General features: G+C 47.7%; 1 non-coding gene across 1 annotated transcript; it reads left to right on the forward strand.

The window, feature by feature from the left end:
- Positions 1-10713: 10713 nt before the first annotated feature.
- TRNAT-CGU lies at positions 10714-10785 on the forward strand. Its single transcript has one exon. It is a non-coding gene; the product is annotated as a tRNA-Thr (tRNA).
- The last annotated feature ends 621 nt before the right edge of the window (positions 10786-11406 follow it).

The following is an 11406-nucleotide window of genomic DNA, read 5'->3' on the forward strand; positions in this document are numbered from 1 at the left end:
CTCCTCCTCCTCCTCCTCCTCCTCTTCTTCCTCTTCTTCTTGTGATGTGAAAGACCCAGGTCTAAGACCCTGGAGAGCTGCTGCTAGTTTGAGTAGATGATACTGACCTTGATGGCCTGATGGTCTGATTCCGCATAAGGCCGCTTCATGTGTCCATGTGTCTTTCGTGCCACCTGCCACTGGTCCTTTTAACTGGGGGTGCCAGGGATTGAACCTAGGGCCCTTCGGCATGCAAAGGCACTCAGCCATAGCACCTCCCCTTGTGACTGACATGTTAGCAACAAGTTGCTCATGCAGAAGAGCCAGGCTTAGCTACCATTCCACTCTCTATCAGCATAATACCACTGACCCAATCAACAAATACAATACCCTTATTGGCATAAGAGATAAAACACAATGGGCAGCATATAGCCTCAAGATAGCCGGGGGGTGGTGGTGGGGTAGACTGAGCCAATCAATAGTTCTCTTTTCTGGAAAGGCACCCCTGTCCCACTGCCAGAGCCCCCTAATTCAAGCCCCTTGACCATAACCTTATGATCACAGAGATATGATTTATACTAAAGAGAAACCCATCTCTTCATTGCATCCATAGCTGCATGTGCTTCCTAGTAATGGATCTTACCTGAGCTTTCTGTAACCCAACTGTCCTGTTCAAGACAGCAAGTACCCAAGGACCGGGATTTAAACCTGATCTCATTCACACCACCATTTAATCCAAAGTGGATACACTTAAGCGACCAGAGTTTAAAGCAATATTAAAAATAATGGGCAATGAGGAGTCATGCTCTTGCCTTTAATGCCTGTCTGCACCTCACTTATCATGTAAAACAAAATTATCGTAATTAGCTCAGGCGATACATAGTTGGCAGGGACTGCTGTTGTAATCTCTCTCCTCCGTGACACAATACCTTGCTTTCCGATCAATATCTGATTTTAGGAATGGAACATATAATAGCAGCAGTTACCCTGCAAAGATATTTGCTAGCCCTTGCTTCATCAGTAAGTTCCCCCCTCCCCTCTCCACCCTCCCCTTTCCCTCTACCACTCCCTTTAAGGCAAAACTAGCATGCAGAGGTAATATTGGAGTTGCAAGTAACACAGACTTCCCTGGAGCAAGTTCAGGCAGACAAGGGAGACACACCCTGGTAAAAAGACTCAATCTATGACAATGAAGTCCAGCATCGCTTATTTCATCAAGTCAGGGCAGAGAACTGGAAACGGAGCCCAACTAACTGTTGCAACACGCTCTGCAGTTAGCAACTCCCTCTGAAGTTCAGGAACTAATTTACAGCCAAGACCCAGGGGAAAAGGAAAACAATAAGTGGTTCAGTACAGGATGGTGCCTGGTGCCAGGGTCAGTTGGCACAGATTTCCAGAAGCCAAAGCAATGTGTATGGACGGACAGAATTTTAGCCTTAAAACTCGTGGGTTCACTTTCCCGGCTTCCTGTGTAACACTAGGCTGTAGCTAAAACAAATATGCTCCACAAAATCACCTTCAAAGCATTCTGGTGGCAATTATTTTCTAGATGGGTGAATGATCAGCAAATATTTGACATTCGGTATCCGGCATCCAATATGCCGTTTTTGCAAATTGACATTTGCCAGTAGCTGACAGCTGGCATGGACATGAACACCTAAAACTGCCTCCTGTTGAATCAGACTATCAAGGTCTGTATTGTCTAACTGAGAGAAGCTCTCCAGGGTCTGAGGTAAAGGCCTTTCGCATCACTTACTACCTGATCCCAAAAGATAGATTCAAGTGGGGCAGGTGTGTTAATGTGAACCAGCGGAATAAAGTTTGAGTCCAGTGGCACCTTTAAGATCAACAAAGTTTTATTCAAGGTATAAGCTTTCGTGTGCAAGCACACTTCCTCAGATACAAATATGTATCTGAGGAAGTGTGCTTGCATATGAAAGCTTATACCTTGAAAAAAACTTTGTTGGTCTTAAAGATGCCACTGGACTCAAACTTTGTTTTACCTGATCCCATTCACTGGAGATGCCAAAGATTGAATAAGGGGCCTTCTGCATGAAAAGCAGATGCTCTACTGCTCAGCCATGGCTACCTTATACTGAGCTACACCACTGGTCTATTAAGGTCAGTATTGCCTACTGTTTGGTGTAGTGGTTAAGTGTCCGGACTCTAATCTGGGAGAACCAGGTTTGATTCCCCACTCCTCCACATGCAGCTGCTGGATGACCTTGGGCAAGCCATAGTTCTGACAAGAGCTGTCCTTGAAAGAGCAGTTCTCTCCGAGCTCTCTCAGCCCCACCCACCTCACAGGGTGTCTGTTGTGGGGAGGGGAAGGGAAAGGAGTTTGTAAGCCGCTCTGAGACTCCAAGTGAAGGGCGGGGTATAAATCCAATCTCTTCTTCTTCTTCTTCTTCTCTGACTGGTAGTGGCTCTCAAGGGTCCCAGGCTGAGATCTTTTGCATCACCTACTTCCTGATCCCTTTAACTGGTGAAACTGAGGATTGAACCTAGGTCTTTCTGTATGCTAAGCAGACGCTCTGCCACTGTGCCACAACCCCTTCTGTCAACATTTGGCAGTATCTAAGGGCTGACATGAGCAGCTGAATAGCTCAGTTTCACTCAAGCCCAACATGGCTTGGGAGCTAAGCTGGATCAGCCACGGTTAGTACTTGGATGGGATTGTAGTATATGGAACCTGTCTCTTTAAGAGACAGGCTTAGATCCTAAGTGGAACTCCCTTTGTTCACATGATTGGGTGTCTCTTCTGGAATATACTAGTTGGGACTGGGTTGTTGGTAGTCAGGACTCCAGCCATTGTTAAGTCTAGGTTGTTCCCTGTCTTGCTGTTCTGTTCTGCATATTAAAGAAAGTTTTGAAGACATCCTGCCTGTTGTGATGTTCTTGCCTTAGGGCAGACCATTTACCCAAAAGTGATGGCGAACCTAAACAGCATGATAAAAAGTAGAGACATCACCCTGCCAACAAAAGTCTGCATGGTCAAAGCAATGGTATTCCCAGTAGTCATGTATGGCTGCGAGAGTTGGACTATAAGGAAGGCCGAGCGCCGAAGAATAGATTCTTTTGAACTATGGTGCTGGAGAAGACTCTTGAGAGTCCCTTGGACTGCAAGAAGATCAAATCAGTCAATCCTAAAAGAAATCACCCCTGACTGTTCCCTGGAAGGCCAGATAATGAAACTGAAGCTCAAATACTTTGGCCACCAAATGAGAAGGGAGCACTCACTGGAGAAGACCCTGATGCTGGGAAAGATTGAAGGTCTAAAGAAAGTTTTGAAGACATCCTGCCTGCTGCCGGTGCTCTTGCCTTAGGGCAGACCATTTACCCACTTGCACAGAAAGTATCCTTCACGGAGGAGCCAAACACCATAGGGATAGCTATGTAGAGGAAGGCTATGCCAAACCACTTCTGCTCATCACTTGTCTAGAGCATCCCATGGTCCTGGGATCAGCTTGAGTTGATCATGACTTGACAGCACATTCTTCTTCAATGGCTGATATGCAGTGGTTGTCAGCATTTGACAGCATCATTCAACCACAGTATCTGACCACTGGCAGTACCAGTCTATAGATGACGGCATCTGGTAGACGACTTGCGTGAGAGTTCAGTGCTTCTGATATTACATCGTAAACATTACTTCTCTCCCTACCGATGAAATCACCATATTGCTTGGCCTCTTTATGATGCTTGCTTCTTTCAAGCCAGTCTGTGTAATTTCCTGATTTTGGGGAGCTGGAGGAGTCAGATGGCATTTTTCAAAGGGCTGGACTTCAATTTGTGGGTCATCGATTGCTGACCGTTCTCTTGGACATTCAGGAGCTATCGAGTTCAATGCACAAAGTTATTCATTTATTGCACCCGAAGCTATAAAATGTCTCGGGACGACAGCCAGTATTTGATGATGGAAAGGAACCAAAAGGCAATTTTAAAACAACATGTGATGCATTTACTAAGGGTTTTTATCTTTTCACGCCTTTTGTATTCGATGATGCAGATTGTGCTATTATGTCACTCTGACACACGCTGCAAGTCAGCACTGGGTCCCACTTCGGCAGTGACCTATTACACTGCAAAACCATTTGTTGAAACACCTAACAAGACAACCAAATTAAATTTTTACTTCTAAGGAATGCTGTGGGTTGGGATGACATTCCTGAGCAAACAATACAGAGCTGGAACTGAGAGGCAAAAAGAGAGGGCCCTGGCATGTATGTTTTCTAGTTTATTTAGCCTGAGTCATTCTGAGAGAGGAGGAATGTTAATGAGTCAAGATTTCAGTGATCCAAATGGGTATTGACGGAGATTAAGAAAATAACAGCCTGAAGGAAGAAGAAGAGTTGGTTTTATACCCCACTCTTCACTACCCGACGGAGTCTCGGAGCGGCTTACAATCACCTTCCCTTCCTCTCCCCAGAACAGACACTCTGTGAGGTAGGTGGGGCTGAGAGAGCTCTGGGAGAACTGTGACTGGCCCAAGGTCACCCAGCAGGCTTCATGTGGAGGAGTGGGGAATCAAACCCGGTTCTCCAGATTAGAGTCCACCGCTCTTAATCACTACACCATGCTGGCTCTCAGGACTGGTAAAGACATTCCAAAGGATGGAGGAAACCCCACTTCCGGGGCCTCACCAAGCTGCTTCCATGGCAATTCCTATGAGGGTCTGAGCTCTCAAAAGGAGAGGAATGGTTTTCTCCTGCTTTTCTCCATAGTGAAGGCTCAGTAATAATAAAAGGAGCTGTTGTGATGGGGTGGAACTTCAACACATCTTCTTGCACAAGTCAGGTTAACTGTTTCCCAGTGTGAATCCCAGGACTGGCTTGCACAAGTCAGGTTAACTGTTTCCCACTGTGAATCCTATGTTCACAGATGCAGAAGAATGTGAGGGGACGAGGTGCCAGAGCCCTGACATGGCAGAATGTACCGTGCCACTCCAGACTGGTGGATCCCACCTTTGAAGGGTTCTTTGCACCAAAAAATATTCCACCCAAGCAGAAAACTAGTGCTGTAGGAAGAAAGGTTCCACCCCACTCCCTCTTTCTTGATTGTAGGTTTTGGATTTGCAGGGTTTTTTGTTTCTTTCTTTTTGTCTTTAACAATGATTAGCATTCCACAATGTGATCCTCTACCTGCCCATTCTACCACTTCAGTGTTCCACCGCCTCATTCTCCTGTATGTGCAAACCAGACTTTAGTTTACTTGGGCTGAAGGGCTGTCAAAATGTCTTGTGGGGACCTACCATAGTAAGGAAAAGGCAGATATAATTCTATCACTCATTGCAGGCCTGTGCAACTCTTAACCCAACACATCAAAAAGACCCCCAGGCACTGTGTGACAAGCGTCTCAGAGGTTCAGTACACTTTCAGTTTCTTCTGCTTCCCTGGGGCTGTAAAAGGGGGGGGGGAACGCACACACAAAAGTGTGTGTTTGTGCAAGCATACCATAAGCCACAGGTATACGGGTGTTGGGCGGTATTCAACTTGGTAAGTCTTTACTCAGAAGAGAAAGTTTGGTGGTTGAGGTTTCCTCTAAACCAGCAAACATTTTTCTCTCCTTAATACTCTTCTAAATCCTGTTAAGCTATGGAAGATCATGGCATCAAGCATTGAAATGCAGGCCCAACTAGGCAGGGAAGATTCTGTCCTGTCTTCCCAGAGCTCTGTGTGCCAGCGAGCATCTGTTCTGTGCGTCCTGGGATGGGATTTTGACTGGTATTGCCTTATAGCAAGCCATGCAATTCCAAAGCCTTTTCTTAAGAGAAGCGGTGATTTCCTCCCTCAGCAGCCCACTTAGGCCCCCCCAACATTTTTTTTGTTACTGGGGGGAGAGTCAGAGAACCTTCATCAACAGCAGAAGGGGCCAAATGAAGGTCTGCAATTAGAAGAATGTCCCCCATCCTGTCCAACCAGCAGATAAGATTTCTCTCTCTTCCAAGCCCTGTTCTCTGTGCCCTCCCCTTCAGTGGCAAAGTGGGTGGTGAGTGACTACAGACAGGGCTTTTTCAGTGGTAGCACCTCACCATGGGAATGCCCAGGCTTACCTGCTGCCTTGCCTGGTGGCACCAGGCCAAAACATTTCTTTTCACCCAAACCCTACACTCAAGGTGGTGGTTGTTTAAAAAAAATCCATTTAGCCTCTTTATATCCTGATTCTAATCCGAGGTCAGCTTTGTGGATATTTTTAAAGATACTCAATGCACATTTTTGTATGAACAATTTATGGTATTGTTTTTCTTTTAATCCATGTCCCCCCCCCCCATTACTGTTCATTCAACCCAGAGGTCTCCAACCACCACCAAGGGTTTTAGTTTGAGCAACTAATGAAAAGCTACCCACATAATGGGATCTCCCCAACAAAATATGATTGGGTTTATGCAGTTGTTTTAGAATGTTTCCATATTCCTTAAGACCTTGATCTCTACTTGCACAAACGCCTCAGATCTTTTAGAGTTTTTAAAGGATTTGATAGATTTATGTCAACCAATATATACATCTGACTGTTTGGCTAAAAGTTTTTTCGGTGTTACATTGGGAAGGTTGTGGTTTGATGCAGACCGTAGAGCATTCAAGAGTGCAATACGTTATATGCACCGCCAGTTTAAAATTTGTAACTCAAGGCGTATGCTATTGTATCTACTTCTTCTTAAATGGGAATATAACGCTGTTGTTAAACTTTTTAAAAAAGAAGGCCCTGTGGCTGGAGTGGGACTGTTGTGTAAACCACATTGATCAATACTCTGGAAACACAGCATTAAAAAATCCCTAAATAAAAAATTAACTAAGTAAGGTGGAAACTGGTGGAAATCAACAAGCTCTCTTTTTAAAAGGGCCTTAAGTGTTCAGAATGCATGGTGCTGGAAAGTGCCATCAAGTTTCAGCTATCTTATTGCAACCCCAGAGGGCTCTCAAGGCAAGAAATGTTCATAGGTAGTTTGTCATTGCCTGCCTCTGCACAGGGACCCTGGTATTCCTTGGTGGTCTCCTATCCAAGTACTAACCGGGGCTGATCCTTCTCAGCTTTTGAGATCCGATGAGGACAGGCTAGCCTGGGCCATCCAGGTAAGGGCTCAGAAGGTGTGACTGGATAGAAATCATTAGTTGGAAGTCATCTAGCAGAGAAGACATTCCATGGAAATCAGTGGGACCCATTTCTGAAGAAATGTCAGACCTGCAAATCTCGATCTAGAGATTTCCTGATGGAGCCATAGCACCTTGATGCCTCCTCATTCCACTGATAGATCAGCATATGAGAGAATGGTACTGCCTGGGCATTTCACCTGCATCCCGTAAATGAAATCATGACAGCGCCATAAAAAATGACAGCTCCAGATCAGCATATGAGATAATGGTACTGTCTGGGCATTTCACCTGCATCCTGTAAATGAAATCATGACAGCTCCACAAAGAAAGGTGTGAGTATGCAGGTGTGAGTATTGTTGGATATCGTATCCCTGCATGCAAGAGGACCTGGAACGGAAAGAGTTAAACAGGGGCGTCAGACAACGGCCTGGGAGCCTGAACCAGCCCATTCAGGGCTCTTATCCAGGCTGTGAGCAACTGGCTGCTGGGGGCGGGGGGGGGGAGCAGGCATACGTGGTGAGGTGGGTGTGGTTGAAGCTGTCGAGGAATAGCAAGGAAATGGCTAAGAAGCTGGACTATAAGTCTGAGGTAAAATAGTGTGAGGGGAATGGCAGCAAAGGTAGAGAAAGAGGGGGCATGGTGTTTTCTCTCTCTCCACCTCCTCCAACCACAGCTCAGCAAGGATTGGTGAAGCCACTACATGCATGGGCAGAGCTGAGTGGCCGGCGCTGCCACTGCCACACCAAATGGCGATTGTGAGGGGGGCTGGCAAAAGCGATTGTGCGGAGTCGGCATTTGCCAATGAAGGGACGAGGCTGGTAGGGGAAAGAGGAGGAGGAGGTCTGGCACATGGATTGTTAGACACCTGGGCTGTCTTGTGCATGCCACTCTAAGGGGAAAGATGTCCTGGCCTTGGAAGCAAAGGGGGAAAGGGAGGAGCAAAGGGGGGGGGGTGAAGGCACCATTGTTACCAGCATGTCTGAACAGCCACAGAACTGGGAGGCAGAGTGAGTGTCGGGGAGAGTGGGGGACAGCGACCTCCCTTCTCCCCCACACCTGTTCTCAGCCCATAAAGGAAAATGGATTGCAGAAGGATAAAAAGCACCCCTTGGAGGTTTCGGAAACAGCACTCCCCTCAGCCCTGCTGCTTCTCTGGGAAACGCAGGAGGGATGAGAACTGGTGGGGGGGGGATCTGGGTGAGCCAGGTTCAGACCCCCCCCTCCTTCTGAGCCAGGAACCTGTAGTCTGGGTCACCTGAGGATGGTTGCTCAGCCTGGACTGCCTCACAGGATTATTGTTGGTGGTAGTAGGGATGGGGTGGTGGAAGGGAAAGTCCAGTATGCCTCCCAGACATCCTCAGAGGTAAGACAGAGGAAGAGAGGAAACAGAGAGAGAGAGAGAGAGAGATGGATTGTAGTCATGTTTGGCTACTGGGGCTGGGCGTATTGGGGGAGTGCTGAAAAACTACCTTATTTACCTGCAAGGAAGATGACGTATCTCCTAAAAGTGCTATGTATACAAAAAATAACTAATTTGTATGGAAATGTAAGATTCCCCCCCCCCTTTATGGAATCTCTTAGAAAAAACCTAGCCTTGCATAAGATTAAATACACGTATTGCGGCTTTTGTGGATTCCCCAGTAAATCAATTGCTTTCACTTAGGAATCAATTGCTTTTGTTTGTATTTTGATTAAACATCATATTGTTAATTTGGTTTGCCTGTGTCATTTATAAACTTTGTATCTCCGGTACCTGGTATTAGATTTTATGGCACGCATGGTCTGGTCGGGCCAAGTGACATTGATGTCAGATCCAGCCCTCGTAACAAATGAGTTCGACACCTCTGGGTTAAGAGAATTCCCTGCTCAGGTACACTTGGCAGTTGGCCCCACCCTCTCATCAGTTAGCTGTTGAGCCTCTTTGGCCCTCGCCTACCTTCTGTGTTTCATCTTATATAGGACCTCTCTTCTCTCTCTTTCCTGGGCTTGCAGCTGTAGCAGGTTAACCTTTTTGAAGTTAATCTGTTCACAGTAAGTTAAATGTACCTACATGAATATGTCGTGCAAGATGTGCTTCTATTTTTGTAAGTAACATTTCTTTCTCTTGTTACCATTGGTGTCAGATTATCTTTGTAATTTGTTTGGACAGCATCTTCCCCTTAACCAGGAAACGTGGAAGACCGGGTATATTGTGTAGAGCTTCTGTGCTTCCAAGGCAAATGATACGTATACATATACATCTCTCCTTATATCTATTTGAGTTTCGGTGTGAACTCTTCCACACGCCTCCCCAGGCTTTGGGCCCCTGATCTGTCGATCAGGAGGGGGCCCAATCCCCTGGCTGCGTTGCCTCCCTCCGTCACCCCCCTCCTGCCCACAGACCTGCGGACTGGTGTCTCGCCCTCATTCACCGGGAAGCTGTGAGCCGGGATGGACGCTTCACCGGCTGGACGCCTCCCAGTCCCACCACCTCCCCACCCGGCCTGCAGCTGTACGGGTCCCACCTGGGAAACACGCTGGCCCTCATGGTCAGGCCGGCAGAGTACGGCTGGTGGAGGAAGGAGTGCCGTGGCCTCTGATGTGGCAGCCGCCCAAGCCGCAAGCCACCTCCTGCTGGCCTCACAAACCTTGGCTCTGCGGCCCTGCAACTCCCACCACCCCATTCACCTCAGGGCCGCGGCGTGGGTGAGTCCCTCGCCAGCCTCCACTACCCAAGCTTGGTACTTGCTCTGCTCTCGGGTTTGCCTCTGAGCGGGATGGGAGGCAAGGAGCCAGAGCCGCATCCCCCTGCTGCCCTCTCCTCTCCACTGCTGGCAAGACACGCACGCCGTGCGCTACCCCTGCTACACAGTCTGCCTTGAGCCCCTGAGCTGCGGTCACCATTACTGCAGCGCTGGCAGCAGTGCCAACACCTCCCCAGGGTGGAGGCAACCAGGAATGCACTGGCGAATGCCGCGGTGGCAATCTGCCACTTGGGGCCTCCTTAGGCTTGGCCTTGGTGCTCGCTCCACTCACTTCGCCAGTGTCAACACCTTCTCAGGGAGGGCGGCGGCCAGGGGGCACCGGCAAACACTGTGGGGGGCGCTCTGCTTCTTGGGGCCTCCTCACGCCCGGCCTTGGTGCTCACTCCGCTCTGCTCCCGGGTTAACCAGTGCCAACACTTCCCGGGGGGGGGGGCGACAAGGGGGGAGCTGGCGAACGCCATGGGGTGCTCTGCCGATTGGAGCCTCCTTGCGCCCAGCTGCCGGGAGCCCATCGACAGCAGCTGGAAGACAGCGGCCACCAAGGACACTGATGCCGACTTCTGCGGCCTTGCTAGGGCCCGTGGCATTCACTTCGCCACAGGCATTTCGACTAGTATACATATATATCACATTTAACCCAATAAGCATACAGCTGTTGTCTTCATTGATTGTGTTCCAGGCCAGAATCTTGTGCGTACCTGGGGCAGCTGAGCCTGCAGGATTCCTCCTATATAGTTTCCTGTGTACCTAGAGCCTCAAACCAAATAAGCAGTGTAACCTTGACTCAAATAAGAAACACAAAAACCTTTGAAGCGGCACAACTGCATAAGAAGAAAAACATGGGCAGCAACAATCTGGTAACAGAAGTAATTTGAAAAAAAAATCAGCAAAGGGTAGAAGGGGCTGTGGCTCAGTGGAAGAGCCTCTGCTTCGTATGTAGAAGGTCGCAGGTTCAATCCCTGGCATCTCCAGTGGAAAGTATCGGGTGATAGGTGATGTGAAAGACCTCTACCTGAGACCCCAAGAGCTGTGGCCAGTCTGAGCAGACAATACTGACCTTGATGGGCTGATTCAATATAAGGCAATTTCATGTGAGGAGTAGATATGAAACAGGACAGATGTCAAATGGGCCAAACTATATGCTATCAAAATCCATTGCTTTGGCTGGAAAGAATTAACGTGCTAGTGTGGTGAACAACATATCTTGCAGGCCTTACTTAAAACTCAGAGTGATAAACTACAATACAGTTATCAAAGTGCCACTGAATATCTATGGCACGATAGCTCAAGAAGAAGAAAGCCCTAAATCCTGAACCAGTAGATCAATCTGTAACTTTTTTTTGCAGAAGGGGCACTGAGTAATTAATGGCTCCCTTTGTATGGGCATATGCTCACTCCGCATTTGTGCTTTATGCTCAAGTGGCTGAAAGAATCCAGATGTACAGCTTGTGCTGTTTTGCTGGGTTGCGCAAATCAAATTTGGAATACTAGCAAAGGGATGTTCTCTGTAAAAATTTCTGTGAGGAATTTCAAACGAGCCTATTCAAGAACTGTGTTATATCTTGTTCACAAAGAGAGAGAGGAAAAAATCC

Source organism: Gekko japonicus, unplaced genomic scaffold (genome assembly GCF_001447785.1).
Source record: "Gekko japonicus isolate JY-2015 unplaced genomic scaffold, Gekko_japonicus_V1.1 scaffold48, whole genome shotgun sequence".
Taxonomy (NCBI): Eukaryota; Metazoa; Chordata; class Lepidosauria; order Squamata; family Gekkonidae; genus Gekko; species Gekko japonicus.